At 42.5% G+C, this 17925-nt stretch overlaps 1 protein-coding gene across 2 annotated transcripts in view; it reads right to left on the reverse strand.

The window, feature by feature from the left end:
* LOC124775058 (neutral ceramidase-like) overlaps positions 1-17925 on the reverse strand; it is a 486227-nt gene that overhangs the window by 205803 nt on the left and 262499 nt on the right. The window lies entirely within an intron of this gene.

Raw genomic sequence — 17925 nt, forward strand, 5'->3', positions numbered from 1 at the left:
ACAGTCCATGTTTCACTACCATACAATGCTGTACTCCAGACGTACATCCTCCGAAATTTCTTCCTCAAATTAAGGCCGGTATTTGATATTAGTAGACTTGTCTTGGCCACAAATGCCTTTTTTGCCATAGTGAGTCTGCTTTTGATGTCCTCCTTGCTCCGTCCGTCATTGGTTATTTTACTGCCTAGGTAGCAGAATTCCTTAACTTCATTGCCTTCGTGACCATCAATGCTGATGTTAAGTTTCTCGCTGTTCTCATTTCTACTACTTCTCATTACCTTCGTCTATCTCCGATTTACTCTCAAACCATACTGTGTACTCTTTAGACTGTTCATTACGTTCAGCAGATCATTTAATTCTTCTTCACTTTCACTCAGGATAGCAATGTCATGACCCGTCTCTCCCTATAGCTTACCCCTACTTTTTTTCGGAATCTAGAACAGCTTGCACCATTTTATATTATCGAACGCGTTTTCGAGGTCGACAAATCCTATGAAAGTGTCCTGATTTTTCTTTAGCCTTGCTTCCATTATTAGCCGTAACGTCAGAATTGCCTCTCTCGTCCCTTTACTTTTCCTAAAGCCAAACTGATCGTCACCTAGCGCATTCTCAATTTTCTTTTCCATTCTTCTGTACATTATTCTTGTAAGCAGCTTCGATGCATGAGCTGTTAAGCTGATTGTGCGATAATTCTCGCACTTGTCAGCTCTTGCCGTCTTCGGAATTGTGTGGATGATGCTTTTCCGAAAGTCAGATGGTATGTCGCCAGACTCATATATTCTACACACCAACGTGAATAGTCTTTTTGTTGCCACTTCCCCCAATGATTTTAGAAATTCTGATGGTATGTTATCTCTCCCTTCTGCCTTATTTGACCGTAAGTCCTCCAAAGTTCTTTTAAATTCCGATTCTAATACTGGATCTCCTATCTCTTCTAAATCGACTCCTGTTTCTTCTTCTATCACATCAGACAAATCTTCACCCTCATAGAGGCTTTCAATGTATTCTTTCCACCTATCTGCTCTCTCCTCTGCATTTAACAGTGGAATTCCCGTTGCACTCTTAATGTTACCACCGTTGCTTTTAATGTCACCAAAGGTTGTTTTGACTTTCCTGTATGCTGAGTCTGTCCTTCCGACAATCATGTCTTTTTCGATGTCTTCACATTTTTCCTGCAGCCATTTCGTCTTAGCTTCCCTGCACTTCCTATTTATTTCATTCCTCAGCGACTTGTATTTCTGTATTCCTGATTTTCCCGGAACATGTTTGTACTTCCTCTTTTCATCAATCAACTCAAGTATTTCTTCTGTTACCCATGGTTTCTTCGCAGCTACCTTCTTTGTACCTATGTTTTCCTTTTGTGATTGCCCTTTTTAGAGATGTCCATTCCTCTTCAACTGTACTGCCTACTGCGCTATTCCTTATTGCTGTATCTATAGCGTTAGAGAACTCCAAACGTATCTCGTCATTCCTTAGTACTTCCGTATCCCACTTCTTTGCGTATTGATTCTTCCTGACTAATGTCTTGAACTTCAGCCTACTCTTCATCACTACTATATTGTGATCTGAGTCTATATCTGCTCCTGGGTACGCCTTTCAATCCAGTATCTGATTTCGGAATCTCTGTCCGACCATGATGTAATCTAACTGAAATCTTCCCGTATCTCCAAGCCTTTTCCAAATATACCTCCTCCTCTTGTGATTCTTGAACAGGGTATTCGCTATTACTAGCTGAAACTTGTTACAGAACTCAATTAGCCTTTCTCCTCTTTCATTCCTTGTCCCAAGCCCATATTCTCCCGTAACCTTCTCTTCTACTCCTTCCCCTACAACTGCATTCCAGTCGCCCATGACTATTAGATTTTCGTCCCCCTTTACATACGGCATTACCCTTTCAATATCCTCATACACTTTCTCCATCTGTTCATCTTCCGCTTGTGACGTCGGCATGTATACCTGAACTACCGTTGTCGGTGTTGGTCTGCTGTCGATTCTGATTAGAACAACCCGGTCACTGAACTGTTCACAGTAACACACCCTCTGCCCTACCTTCCCATTCATAACGATTCCTACATCTTTTATACCATTTTCTGCTGCTGTTGATATTACCCGATACTCATCTGACCAGAAGTCCTTGTCTTCCTTCCACTTCACTTCACTGACCCCTACTATATCTAGATTGAGCCTTTGTTTCCCTACCACGTTCAAGCTTCTGACATTCCACGCCCCGACGTTATCCTTTCGTTGATTATTCAATCTTTTTCTCATGGTAACCTCCCCCTTGGCAGTCCCCTCCCGGAGATCCGAATGGGGGTCTATTCCGGAATCTTTTGCCAATGGAGAGATCATCATGACACTTCTTCAATTACAGGCCACATGTCCTGTGGATACACGTTACGTGTCTTTAATGCAGTGGTTTCCATTGCCTTCTGCATCCTCATGGCGTTGATCATTGCTGATTCTTCCGCCTTTAGGGACAATTTCCCACCCCTAGGACAAGAGAGTGCCCTGAACCTCTATCCGCTCCTCTGCCCTCTTTGACAAGGCCGTTGGCAGAATGAGGCTGACTTCTTATGCCGGAAATCTTCGGCCGCCAATGCTGATTATTTATCAAAATCTAGGCAGTGGCGGGGATCGAACTCGGGACCGAAGACGTTTTGGTTACGAATCAAAGACGCTACGCCTAGACCTCGGGCACTGATGCCCGTAGAACTTAGAACTACTTAAACCTAACTAACATCCATGCCCGTGGCGGGATTCGAACCTGCGACCGTAGCGGTCGCGCGGTTCCAGACTGTAGCGCCTAGAACCGCTAGGCCACAATGGCCGGTTCCGTTTGCGGTAACAGAGATCACCGAAAGCTCTCCGGAAATCTTCGCTTGATATTCTGACTCCTGTCGCTATGTCACAAACAGGGTGAGTCAGGAGAAATAGTGCGTGCTTCGAGGGGTAGTGGATAGTGTTAGTGATTCTGAACAAAAAACCTCATTGAGCATATGTCCTGTTCTTAACTATTTCCGAGGAAACTGATGAAAACAAAGGGGAACAGAACACATGCAGTTGATTGTGAATTAACCATAGTGATCTAATGTTTTGCATAATTGTGTACATTTTCTCACAAAAGATGTTCAAAAAGTCCACCTTAAACTGCAATGCATATTGCAGTTCTTGTAGACAGCTGTTATGTAGTTGATCTGAGATCGTTCGTACGGTCCTTTATTTGTGCACACGCATCTAAAATACGAGCGAGAAGTTCCACCTTTATGTCTACTTTGCGCTTGTAGACTTTGCTCTTAAGCCAACCTCACAAACAGCAATTTAATCGAGTAAGATGGGGTGACCTCGGTGGTCAAGAAATGTTTCCAAGGTGTCGGATACAACGCCCAGGATACTTCCCATGAGGTGTTGACTCACAGGCCGTGTGAAACGTGCAGGAGCTCCGTTATGCCGGCCGGAGTGGCTGTGCGGTTCTAGGCGCTACAGTCTGGAACCGAGCGACCGCTACGGTCGCAGGTTCGAATCCGGCCTCGGGCATGGATGTGTGTGATGACCTTACGTTAGTTAGGTTTAATTAGTTATAAGATCTAGGCAACTGATGACCTCAGAAGTTGAGTCGCATAGTGCTCAGAGCCATTTGAACAATTTGAACTGACAGTCGTGTTTTAAAAGGAATAGCCTTCAAGTATTCTGGTAACACATTTTGAAAGACATCGATCCGTACTGACTGACGTCCCTGATTTTCAAACAGCTGTATGTTTGGCACGGTTAAGAAAAAGCACACATTCATTTGAAGTTTTTTTGTTAAAAATCATCAATACTATCATCGTTAAAAGCAACTATCTTTCTCCTGACTCATTCTGTACAGACATATGTAGTTGAGGGGATGTATTTCACAGCAGCGAGAAGTAGAAGCACTCACAGCTCTTAAGGTATGCACTTCTGAGCCCACGCTTGGTTGGCATTTTTTTCTTGTTTTGGGCCACACCATCTCGGTGAAAAATACAGAAAACAAAGACCTTGCAATAGAAGAGATTCATTTCATAGTGTTGGAGATCAAGAAGAGCTCATAGCTGTTGAGTTATACATCTTAGAACCCATGTTTAGTATGCTGTTTTACTTCAAATGATCGTTCCTGTCATACCACTGAATATTTTCGATTTCTCCTAGGACATACTGTATTGTTCGGGAAAACGACGTTGACACTTGGCGCAGTGGCTGATAGGAGCCACCGTAAAAACATTTTCCATTTACGGTCGCTGACATCAGTCATTGCGCCGAGTGTCAACTTGATCTGCGCGAACAGTATATACGGTTTAAAAAATCTACTTACTCGAAATTTTAGAGTATTTAGAAGAAGCAAAAGCAAACACATTTTTATGTGTACAAAAATGTTTGAGATGCATAGTTTCTTGGTTTGAAGGTTTTGAATCTAGTGATGTTTAGAAAAAAATTGTATGTGACGAATATCGTTCTATAGCTGTTGCTGAGAACCTATGGGTTTCTTTTTGTAAGGAGTGGAGATGAAGCGTTTGGTGTACTAGCCACCGGTAGGCTCTCCAGAAGAACTAGTTATTCATTTGGCTGGAGATACAGCCATTTTCCTTGGAACACCTGCGTGTTTTGAGCGTGTCATGCCAATTGTAAAAGGATCAAACTTCCAGCAACATCTTCTAAACAAGATTCATCCCACCACAGTTTGAATAGCGTCTCCGAACGTCTCTAGGGTCAAAATTATCTTGGCCCATAGCGGACGAACAGTGTATCCCTGACATAGTTGCTACATAAAAAATGCTTCTTCTTAACCTCCATATAACTTTCATTTCTCGCCATTGGGGAGGAGAACGGAAAGGATAAGCTGATGGGAAACAGTGAGTAACGAAAATGTGTTGATAGGGGATGGTGAGAGGAGAAGACTGCTGCACGTCATAAGTAGTGGACGAGGGAGAACTGGGTGAGAGATTAGTTGAAACTGAAGTGCTTGCTAATAGACGCTGTGGAAGGTCTAGTTTGTGGAAGGAGATTGAGAGGAAGGCGTATACATAAGATGATAGACAAAATCAAGGGAAACGGAAATTATGTGTATCTGAACAGGATGCTAGAAGACAGCAGAGCATGGAGAGTTAACATATCAAAAGATTTGAGCACAAGGTACGAGAGGAGCACTGGTGGTGATGATGATGATGCTGCGATGAAGACGACAATGACGATGATGGTCTGTGTCTCGTTGACAAATAAGGTACATAAAGCACATTGATGACTGTTTTGGAGCCTTTTGTGATTCTTCATCAGGAAAACGATAGATGAGAAATATTTTTTGTGGTGTCACCGCCAGACACCACAGTTGCTAGGTGGTAGCCTTTAAATCGGCCGCGGTCCGGTAGTTTACGTCGGACCCGCGTGTCGCCACTGTCAGTGATTGCAGACCGAGCGCCGCCACACGGCAGGTCTAGAGAGACGTCCTAGCACTCGCCCCAGTTGTACAGCCGACTTTGCTAGCGTTAGTTCACTGACAAATTACGCTCTCATTTGCCGAGACGACAGCATAGCCTTCAGCTACGTCATTTGCTACGACCTAGCAAGGCGCCATTATCAAATGCTATTTATTTTGTGATGCATGTACCGTCAGACCGATGTTAACCAATAATGGATTAAACATAAGTATTCTAGAAGCTACGTACTATCGTTGCTACTATAAGACCTTACCTGTTCCAGACCTCACGCCATCCTGCGTGAGCTAAACGCGTGCCCTTCGGCCTCCCGTCCTCGTGGATTGGCTGTCTTGCCAGTCCACAAAATTTTTAATTTTCTAAACGTAATCGAAACGAAAATTAATTACCTCAGCTTATTACCATGTCCATCATATGCCTTCGAGAGAACAGCTGAGATTACCCCCATACCTGAAGTACATGAAATATCGATTCAGTAAAGGCTGCCGGCTGCAGTCATATGACGTCAGTAGCTGACACAATACGGAAACATGGACTTGTTTAACTAGAAAACACCAGCTCTCAGTCAACCTTCACATATAGAGAAAGCTTTGCATGACGCAGGAAGCAAACAATACTTGGCGCTTGGCAGAAGCTACCTCGTCGTCTACTCGCTATGAATCAACAAACACTTCCGTAAACCCAACGTTCGCTGAAGAGACCCCTGAATGTGATATTCAGCGCCCTTTTTTTCTCCATGTCCGCACCTCCGTAAAATTGCTTTTATGTCAACCTTTCCAACGAGTAGTATTCAAAAGTGTTTGCGTTAAGTTTACACACTGCAGTAAGGTATTTTTTCGCTTTCAAAACCAATAAAACGCTGATCTGTGGGTTACATTTAGAAAACCCGCAGTGTTAAACGTTTGTATGCCTGCTGTTCATACAACATGAAAATTACTGACACTTTACCGTTAAACTGTTGTTCGCGTCACCAGCAGCAAAATGTGTCATACAACAGCACAGATTCCTTGCACGACTGCGAATTATGTGCTTTTCCATACTGTATTTGCTCGAATTTCTTCCTGTTTACCTCTGCCACGTGTGAACGCTGCAGGCAGAAGTTTAACCCCACGTTTTATAAAAGCTCCAGTTAACAGCAGTAAATTATCGGTTGTCAGTGACTAAAAAACACAGTAACTGAAATACAGGTTTTACTGGCGTTCTGCAGGGTCCATAATGCGAAAAATTCACTTTTCTACTAGTGCAGAAAAAATATGGGTAAGGTATAGCGAAAGACGGGTAATGCGCAATATGTACAAAAACCACTAGGGATTAATGCCACTTGAAGACCAAGAACTAAGTGCTTAGATTAAAAATGGTGTACATCAAAGAAGCAACGACGATAATAAAAGAAATGATTGAAATTCAAGGCGAAAGGATATCAATGATAAGATATGCTGATGACAGTGGTGTCCCTAGTGAAAGTGAAGATGAATTACAGGATGTGTTGAATGGAATGTACAGTCTAACCAGTGCAGAATATGAATTGAGAGTAAATCGAAGGAAGACGACGTTCATGAGAAGCAGCAGAAGTGACAACAGCGAGAAACTTAACATCAGTATTGGGACTCACGAAGCAGACGAAGTTACGAAAATCTGGTACCTAGGCGACAAAGTAACCCATGATGGACGCTGCAAGGAGGACACACAAAGCAGACTAGCACTGGTAAAAAAGGGCATTCCTGGCCAAGAGAATTCTACGAGTAGCAAACATACGTATTATTTTGAGTAAGAAATTTCTGAGAATGAACGTTTGGAGCCTAGCATTTTACGGTAGTGAAACAGCGATGGTGGAAGATCCGGAACAGAGTACTACAGGCGAATGTTGGTGAGCCGAGCTCCGGCTCGCGTTGGTACTGTTGTAGCTTTCCAACCTCTGTTGGAGGCCAGACTGTATCGTTTAGTAGACACGGTTTCGGTTGTTTGTCTTCTTCTTGTGTTGACTGGCGCCACTTGGTTTCGCAAGCGCTGCCTGTCCGCTAGTGGCAGCAGTGGGGTAATGAGGATATGTAGTAACTGTGGCCCTATCTTTGGGGTGACGTCGTTGTTCTTCCTTGTGTGAGTGAGCAGTTCGGTTGGGGACGCAGGAGGAGCCAGGTCCGCGCAGAGCGAGAACACGCCGGGACCGCTGGCGGTGCGCATCGACTGCCAGATGGAAGGGCTGTGGTCACGAGGGTGCACGACCTCGTCGTAAACCGGATCCTGCAAGTTTTGAGTGCATTTCAATTCGAGTAGACAAACCTCTACCATTGTGAAATCTCGCGATTCTCCAGTGACTTGGGTTCGTGTTGCTGCTCGAAGTGTCGTCGAGGAAAAGAGCAGCGAGTGGAGTGCTTGGGGAAGGCGGATCTGATTAGCTTTGCTGGGCTTCCAATTACTATTTACTATTTTCAGCTTGTTACAATTGTTAAGTTCTACCAGCGGTATTTTCCTGCCTGGTGACCGCTAAAGCCCCAGTTACCTGCCCTGGGGGTTAGTGTGTGTAACGACCGTGTACGTTTCCTCGTCTTGCCGCCGCTGTGCGGTGAGACGTTTGACAGCTTTCTTGATTGTAGGTTGGTTGGCGATTCTTCTACATTGATGGTAGTGATTCCTTTCTTGTTTCGGGCGGTCTAAACACAGTATTCTGCAGGCGGAATCCAGACCGCCGGTTCCGGCTTTGGCGTATAATTACATCTTTTCATTTGGTTTATTGGACGTCAAGTAGCCTCACCAAGATTATCATTAGTCACTCGCTAGACTGCCACTGGTCTGAGTTACCATCTTGGGGCGTGAATGTAATTCTTGGCTGCCTTTCTCATCGCTCACGAAAGTGTTTTTGGCCTGACCAACTCAGAGGCCGACCCCTGGAGCAACGTCTGTGACTGGCCCTTGTGTTTTTTTTATTGTGTTTTTATTTTATTGTTGTATTACGAAGTTACCATCATTTGTCTCACTTGTTTGGTGATCAGTTGCTTGTCCTTTTGAATTAACGTTTGTTATTATTTTTGCTGTTTTATAGTATGTTGTTAAAGTTTTTGATAATTGCCATTCTTGACGTTAAAGGCCTTCAGCCGTGACTGTGGTTACTTGCTTTAAAATTCTAATTGCGACCACATTGGCTTGTTTTCAAAACATTACTTGCTGTGTCTGTATTTTATGTATGTTTGTTAAAATTTTTTAATAATTGCCATTCTTGGCGTTCAAAGTCTTCACCCGTGAAACAGTTCTTAGATTATTCCCATTATTTCGATTTGTTGTTGATTTTAAGTAAATTGTGTGTGATTAAAAGTAAAGCCAACCAGTAGTAATTGATTACGGCCCCGTCCACAATAGTAACCGAATCCTGCCTTCCTTGACTACCAGGTTTCATTCAACAACTAGGTAATAAGGTCCTTCACAGGATCTGTCTGGAAAGGAAGATGTGGAAAACATTCACAAGAGGAAGGGACAGGATGATGCGACATTTGTCAAGACATAAGGGAATAACTTGCATGGTACTACATGGAGCTATAGAGGGTAAAAACTGCAGAGGAAGACACGCACTGGAACACATCCAGCAAATAACTGAAGACGTAGGTTTCAAGTGCTCTGAGACGAAAAGGTTCACACGGGAGAGATATTCGTAGCGGGCCATATCAAACCAGTTAGAAGACTGGTGACTCAGGAACAGAAAAGTATCCCATGCGGCATGAAAGTGGAGATCAGATACTAAGGTCAACAAACCTGGGTATTTGTTAAAGTTCAGGGTTTGGTCCTTGTCATGGAGGACGCAGTTAAGGTCGCCACCACAGTGCTAGTATTTCATGGGGATTTCATTCGCTGATAATCGGGGCTCATTTCGAAACGGGATTCATCGCTGAAGACAGTTCAAGTCAACGAGATTTCAGGCCGAAGATATGTCTCGATACGCCCAGAACTGCGGCGAGCTACCGACGTGACTGTCACCCGCCGCATGGCGCGAAAACCAGGAGTGGCGGTCTGGGGTGCCATTTCTTTATATAGGACGACTCTTTTGGTTGTCATCCGTGGCTCTCTTACAGTATAGCGGTACGCAGACGATATTCTAAGCCGCGTCTTGTTGTCTTTCAGGGCATGCCATCCTGGGTTTACATTTCAGCAAGATAATAGGCGGCTAGGGTTTCTACTGCTTGTCTTCGTGATTGTAAATCCCTACCTTAGCTAGCAAGGTCACCGGATCACTCTGCAATTGAGACCGTTTGGAGCTCTATGAACAGGGCCCTCCAAACGCTCTGGAATTTTGACGATGTAGCGCACCAGATGGACAGAATTTGGCACGATATCCCTCAGGAGGACATGCAACATCAGTACAAAGCCGAATAACTGTAATGTACTTCGTCAACCTACATCTGTAATGCGGTAACAGGATGTGCACAAGACATGTAAACATCTGACCACCACATAGATCGACAAATCGATAGTCAAATCGAAACTAGCTGTATTTCGACCGCCATCTTGTCCACTGCACTACAGAACTGTTTGAGATCATATTTCCAAGCTACTGCCATGTAGTGACTATTTGTGAACAGTGACCAAGACAGCCACGGAAATGGAAACACCGCAACGCAACACAACACAACGAGTCTGCCACGCCAGAAGAACAAAGTGAGTGACTGTTATAAAACATTTTCGTGCAAACATCAGTCCAACTTCCAAAGTGACATCGCCTGTTACCAAGTTTTCTCTTCTTCCACAGGATGACCACAGCATCTACAAAAAGACTACGTAACATCAGTATGACCTTATTGTAAAGCTGTTTTTGTAATGCCATTTAGCCCGAAGATGAGGTTTAACCATCGAAACATGTCGCTAAATAAATAAGTAACGCAGTAGTTGATAAAGTTTGTGACTGGTAGCGGTAATATAAAAAAAACCTTAACATACTTTCTGTTCTCGTCGTACTGTTTTCTGTAGTTTTTCATATTAATGGAATATGAAGTTTGGAACTCAAATATCAATCACTCAGAGCAGTAAGATGCAACTCCCAAAAACTAGAGAAAACTGACTTCGAAATTCTGAAGCTTTCCGAGTTTTTTTAGTACTCTATTGTAAGGCCGTTTTTTTCAATAGGCAGTGTGGCTCTGTGGTAGAGCCATCGTTTGCCAAGTGGTCGGTCTGGGTTCGATTCATTGTCGATACAAGTTTATGATGCTTCTACGAACATTTTCGCAAAAAAACAAAATGCATGCAGTCTCAAAAAAATCGCTATCGCTCGAGACTGGTAATCGCTGGATCGAGTCTCGTTTCGGTCATTACTTTTTCTTTTTTCCGTTCAGTTCAATACAAATATAAAATTCCTCAAATATATGCTAATTAAGATACACCTAATTGATATTTTTATGAAAAATGCACATAAACTTATTTCTCATCACGTATCACACACAAAGATCCAGTTTTGATTGCAAACAGGAACACTTAATTACCAATCTTTTACGAAAGGCTGTTAATAAGGTTGTTCCAGTTACAGAAAAGCATCAATTTTTTTTCCATATTGATGCATTTCGCTCTTCACGGAAATGCACGTAGCTTTGTTTCAAAATTTTCCACAGCCTGGAATCGAACGCAGGTCGCCCACATGGCACGCCGCAATTATTGCACAGCACCACACTGCCTGTTGAAAGGCCGATCTAACTGTATAGTTTTAAAGTTGGTCCGAAAAACTTCAATGTCGATTTTCTCGAGAATATTTGAGAGCTGCATTGAATTGGTTTCAGTGATTCATATTTGGGTTCTGAACTTAACGTATTACAAATATAAAAAAATCGCAAATATCGACTGCCGCGTGGCTTCTTTGATAGTGCCCGTTATGCACATACAGCAACAAACTTGTTCGTATTGATTAACGTGCAGCGGCCTAGCTTGTGAGACAGGAAGGTAAACCAGACCTTGATCGAACTCTCATCACAGTGTAACGATCGCTAGTTTAGTACACCGGTCAGCTTCAGCATGGCTTTTAGATGAATTTTCACGCACTTATGAGCACGTAGTGGGCTCCGGCTCAGAAAACACGATACACCAATAGTTAAAATATGACAATGCATAGAAAAAAGTTTACACGAGTCACAGGCGGATACTACATAGGATTTCCCTCCCTTAGGTCAAATGTTGACTGTAGCGATGCCAAAAGCATCAGATCACAATTCCAAAATAATATAAATTTACCAAATCACGAAAACAGCGGACGCAGTATGACGGATCGCTAGGGAAAGAGAGGTAAATAGTACTGAGAGGGGCCATACATATTCTTAGTTTTTTCCTTAGTTCTTCTTCTTCTTAGCGCCGTGCCATTGGAGCGGGGTGCACTTTTTGGGTCAATGCATCACATTTCTTACGGTCTGACGTTTCATACGGATTGAGGATTCTTCATCTTACATCTGCATTTATAGTGTCCAGCTTCCACGCTGCCTCTGCCCTTCGACAGATTAAATGCTAAACTGATGGCTGAAGTATGAGGCGCCCGTATGATGTATTCATACCACCGGAATTTCCATGCTTGCATCTTTTCATTGACTGGAGCCACTCCAGCTAGTTGTCGAGTCAATGCATTGTTAATAGGGCCGATCAGGGAGATGCCCAACATATACTCAGTATCCGCATTTCCATGACATGTAGTAAGTGCCCAGCACCTCTGGGTGTGGGCCAACACGTGGTACCACATAGTCAACCGGTCCTCCACTGTGCATTATATTTTTGAGTTAGGTGGATAGGCATCTTCCTATCACAAAGAATACCAGTGACGTCTCTGAATCCCATCCACGACGTTTTGATTCTTGCTTGCGCATCCTTATTCACATTCTATAGTCCGTAGTCAAAAACCTAGACATCGGAATGTGTCCTTAGTAGAAGGAGCTCCATAGTTATTCACAAGTTTTCTTCTTCGTAGCTTTTTCGTAGCTATTTTTAGTTTCTCTTCGAAGTTATTCTTAATTTTTCTTCAAAGTGAAACGTCCCCTTAGAAAAATTTTATAAATGACAGTGCTGGAAAACCTCTACGTTATTTGTTTTTCAAACAGCTGAGCAAAACTGAACGTACTCAGACATTACTCTCTTTACTTATTCTGATCATCACTAAAGTGGCACACGTTTTTAGCGCAACGCAGTCTGACTTGCTATAATCTCTACAAAAGAATGGCCGTGTCTAACAATAACCTATACCTTTCATGAATCACTTGCCTCACAAAAATCTACGTTACTCGAACTACTGCAATACAGCGTGCGCAAATACTGCCAGCAGAATAAAAGATTTTAACTACTGAAGGGACTAACTACTGATAGGCATAGTTAGCAAATGAAAGTTTTCGATAGAGAACAAACAATGTATTTACCTTAATAATGTTCAAAAGTCATCATATATATCAGTTCATGATATTCAATATTACAAATTTACTCTTTCTGATGGACACACGTCCAGATCGTCCGCTCTCAAAACTCTGCCATCTCTATCCCCACATCCACACTGCTGACGGCTCAACTCGAACTGCGCAACGCTACGCGCTGTTCACATCCAACTGCCCAACACTACAACAGCGAATATTCCAACAATGCCAACCAGCCACAGACTGCACACAGCACAGTCAGTGATTTTCATACAGAGCGCTACGTGACGACACCAACATAAAAACCTAAACAGCCCACTTACAAAAGTTATTCTTAGTTCTTCCTCACAGTCGTGGGGTTGGATGCTCAGTGCCCGAACACGAATTTTCTAAAGCAGTACGATACAATTCTCAAATTAAGTCGAAAAAAATCGCTTTTGAAAACCTGAAAATTTCCGAGCCCTGAGTTATAAAACATTTGTAAGTTTTGGTATCTGAGTAAACAGCGTAGAAACCTTTCGATCGTAATAGACCCTAGTTCTTACGTCATCAGACGCAACAGTTTTCTCTTATTTAAATTCCACATTTATCACGAAATAGAAATTTTATTTAAGTAACATTTTATCATATTTTTATCAGTTGACATTTCTATCTTTAAAAATTACTTACATTAATACGTCATTATTCATAGAACATTATAATTTGGTGTAACAATACAAAACGTCAAACAGAAAAGATAATCCTTTTTTCAGAGAATGAACGGTATTATTGATGTAAATATATTTTTCATTTAATAGTCGCATGTCCGCATCAAATTTTCTTTTAATCTCATATTACCTGCAGTTAAAAATAAGTTATTTTTATTTAAAATTATATTTCGATGCTTTTAATTACATTTCTAAATGTTAGAAAGTAAAGTGCTCAAATTAAATTTTAAAAAAATAATTGTTGCTGGTAGTTTCGCGACTCGAGCCAGTAACTGTACTATCATAAGGCTGCTACGCTACACTTAGTGAGACTATTTTTTGTTCAAGCTACCGTAATGGAGACCACAGTGAAAATCAAAAATATTTTATTTCGGACATGTAGTTACACGTTCCAGTAATTTCTGAATATAGTCGCCACTCCGACTTAGATATTTGTCGATACGTGGTACCAACTTCCCAACATCATCGCCATAGAAGGCAGTCGCCTATGCTTTCCGCCAATTCTCTGCTCTGGTCGCTGGTCGTTGTATGTGCGAAAATGCTTCCCTCACAGCCACCGGTTCATGTAAGGAAAGAGATGAAAATTAGAGAGAGCCACGTTCGGCCTGTAGGGTGGGTGGTCAAACACTTCACATCCAAAACGCTGAAGGAACGTCTTTATTGCAGCTGAATGTGCGGCCGGGCACCGTCATGACGAAGGACGATGCTTTATGACCGCATTCTTCTTCGCTTGTGCTGGAATTAACCTTCGTAGATGATTTTCTCGAATAACCTGTCCCACTCTCTGAACAAGATCATCAGTTGACATTCACTTCCTTACCTGACTGCCTCCATTACGAACGGCTGTAAGTTCTGTTTCAAAGTTCTTGCCACACAGCCGCTCTATGCTGTGACGCGTGGCAGCTGCGTTACTTCGGCTGCATGAAATCGGCCACAATTCCTAAGTAAGAAGAAATCGAATGACAGCACACGCTTCACACTTCCCCCGAGACTATTGTTCTAGGCATCTCTACGTGCTCTTTATATGTTCGCGACGTCATGCGATGTAGGGCATACTAGAGACACGGCGCAAAGCTTCATCGGATTTTTCACTATGGTGTTAATCGATGTCCTTTAAAAAAAAGAGAGCACTCGTGTTTTTAAACGAGTTGCGAACTTTTTATACTTAAAAGTCTTCGGAAATCTAATCGTAATAGCCTATTTTTTTAAAGAGTTTCCTTATTCGCATCTTACTGCCTTGTGAAACTAATATCGTAGCAGTGACTTTCAAATGCTCTAAGGATGCACAAAATCGGAAAGAGCAGAGCTGTCCATAATGTACCCTCGTAAGTGCTAATAAACAAGGTGCAAGGCAGCATGTTGTTTCTGCAATGTATGTATGTTTTCAATTCGTTTACAAATCAGATGGTTTATTTTACTCAGAGAGAGTATAAACTTTGGAACAGGAAATTTTTCTTGTATAGGTGGGCGTAATTTTACAGAGTTTGCGGGTACTACGCCTTTCATCGGTGACTCGCAAGACAGGGCAGGCAGGCGGGTTGCCTCGCAGCGATGTCGCAGGCGCACTTTATGAGCAAGCAGCGTCCGACTACTTTGCCTAAAATCACTTTCAGATACAGATACAGACCTAGTTATAAGAAAACGAGGGACAGAATTAGCACAAAGGTAAGACACTGGTCATGTATTCAGGTAAAGTGAGATTCAAATACCCGTTTGAACTTCATAATTTAGGTCTTCCATGGTTTCCCCAAATCACTAGATAAAAATACGGCTGATGTTCCAACGTATCTCAAAATGATTGAGAGCAACCATGGTTTCAGTTTCGGAATATTCAATATATTAGGATGGCACACGTACTGTGAGTTTCTTTCCTCTCTCTTTTTATGTATCACATGCACGCAACGACGAATTGCATTATGCAAGACGTCTTAACATTCGACTATTTCGTTGATCAGCAACATGTTCCATACCACTAAATCTCAGTGAGTGGAATTTAAGTACAGAAACCTGTAGAGGCACTTTTTAGAAAAATTTCCAAGTAGGATTATGACCGTGGGGTTTTCTATCGGAGAAACACTTAGCACGATTCTAATCTTGGTTGTTGGTTTGAACTTGGAGTTTGACGATTTGTGCAGAAAATAAAGTTAAAAGCGTGATCTAGTTCTTTTGCTGACAAAGACAAACGGAAAGTATTTTGCGTCATTATCAAAAGAAGCCGTAAATCTCAATTTATTATTAGCCCAACATTCAAACACGCTACTAGCTCAGGACTCAACACACAAGCAGAAACTAGGTACAGAGCTTAGTGCAGTCCCCTTAAGAATGAGTAAATCTGTTAGCGTTGTCATGTTAACCAGAAAACAGACCACCTAGGCGAGACCTGTTACTTCATACATAACCGTATATTTAAGTCTTTTCCCGCGTACAGCCTCTTCCTTTGAGGTAATGACCTAGACATAATCCAAACGGAACACATGTAATCAGAAGATCATCTGTTTTCAGCTACGTCACAGTCTAAAATACACGTAGAAGGCATAAATAAATTGGTGTAGTCTATCACGCAGCGTCTACCGCCTTTAATGCTCCGTCCCTATGTAAATGACGTCGGTTCTGCGAAACTGCTCGACAGCCAACGCAGAACGATATCGTCCCCCCTTTCCACCCCACCCCACCCCATCTCTCTCTCTCTCTCTTTCTCTCGGTGTGTGTGTGTGTGTGTGTGTGTGTGTGTGTGTGTGTGTGTGTGTGTGCAGTGTCAGAAGTGAAAGGCCAACGAAGAGAAGTTCGTTTTAAGGAAGGTACAAGACAAGGCTGTGCTTATACGTCAAAGAAGCAATATTAAAACTGAAACAAAATTTCTGTAGAGGATTTACTACAGCAGCAGATAGTGTTTAAGTTTCGCAGACGACATAGCTCTTTTAGTCAGATGAATTGCACGGACAGCGTATTTAACACAGAATATGATTTACAAACAAATCGAAGATACGGAATAAAGAGGTATTAAAAAGAACAGAGGAAGAAACCAAGCTGGCGCTAGGAGCTGCGGATGGAAAGTAAAATACACAAAAAACCGATTGTGCAGTGTCAGAAATGAAAGGCCAACGAACAGAAGTTCGTTTTAAGGCCATTGATGGCCGGGAGGCCTCATCCGGGGAAGCTCGGATACCGGGTTGTAAGTCTTATTAAGTCTTATTTCAGGGGAGGCCACATGGGCGACTTGCGCGTCGGTGATGATGATATGATGACGATGAGGAGGACGACAGCATAACACCCAGTCCATGAGCGGAGGAAATCTCTAACCAGGGCGGGAATAGAACCCGGGCCCCTGCATAGTTGGTAAACACGTTACAACTCAGCTAAGCAGGCAGACAGAATACACCAAGTATGTAGATTATAGCGGATTTAGTTGTAACGGCAACGTAGAGATGAAAAGAAAGGAGAAGTTGCAGAGCAGCATTAAACCAGTCGTTAGACTAAAAGATAAAATAGAAAAATCTGTATGGTCAGTATCCCGTGGACTTTCCAGTTTTATCTTATAGATATAGACACGAATCTCCTAGCAATTTCTAAAAATCATAAGAAGCAGAGATGTTATTTTATTTGGAGAAGCATGTGTCAGTCTAATGCAGAAAATAAGTTGGTGTCTTTCAAGTGATATTACACGACGACTATGAGGAGCATCGCCGGAATAGATTTCTCAAGACAGCACGCGAGCAGAGGCAGGATGTGACTGTCATACTCGGCAGCTGGCACTTCCTGAGGACACGCAGTATCGTTTTTGCAGCAACTGGAAATGACGACACTTATTCTTTCTCTCGCCGAGCGGGAGACAACTTATGTGGAAATTTTTTGCAACATACAGAACGTATCTCCGGTTGAAATTCGGTGTCATATTTTTGAGATACACTGGCCGACGCCACGACGAAGCAAGTCGTGCAAGACATTCTCAGAAGGTCGTGGGGACAGAGCACCGCAGCATCTCTTCAAAGATGGTCCACACTTTCAGAAGAATGTAGCGATTCTAATTCTAGAGCAGGATATGAATTTTACAGAACCGTCGATTTAGTAAGTCACGTGTGCAAAATATTGTCACTTATTGTACACAGGGGAATGGAAAGAGAGGTGGAAGCTCATCTCGTAAAGTGTCAGTCGGAGTTCCAGAGAGATGAAGGACTACATGAGGCAATACTGATCCTACGCCTTTCTTAGGAATTAGGTTAAAGAAAGTAAGGTCAATCTGTAAATTTAGTGCATGATTCTGGCAATGTTGCCTGGAATACATTCTTTGAAATTCTGGATGTAGTGCGAATAACACACAGCGAGCGAAAAATTGTCCACAGCTTGTACCGATAGTACAGTGGAGTGACCCAAAACGAACAATACGAAGGGGAAGCTGTAAAATTCAAAAAATTGAAA

Source organism: Schistocerca piceifrons, chromosome 2 (assembly GCF_021461385.2).
Source record: "Schistocerca piceifrons isolate TAMUIC-IGC-003096 chromosome 2, iqSchPice1.1, whole genome shotgun sequence".
NCBI classification, from domain to species: Eukaryota; Metazoa; Arthropoda; class Insecta; order Orthoptera; family Acrididae; genus Schistocerca; species Schistocerca piceifrons.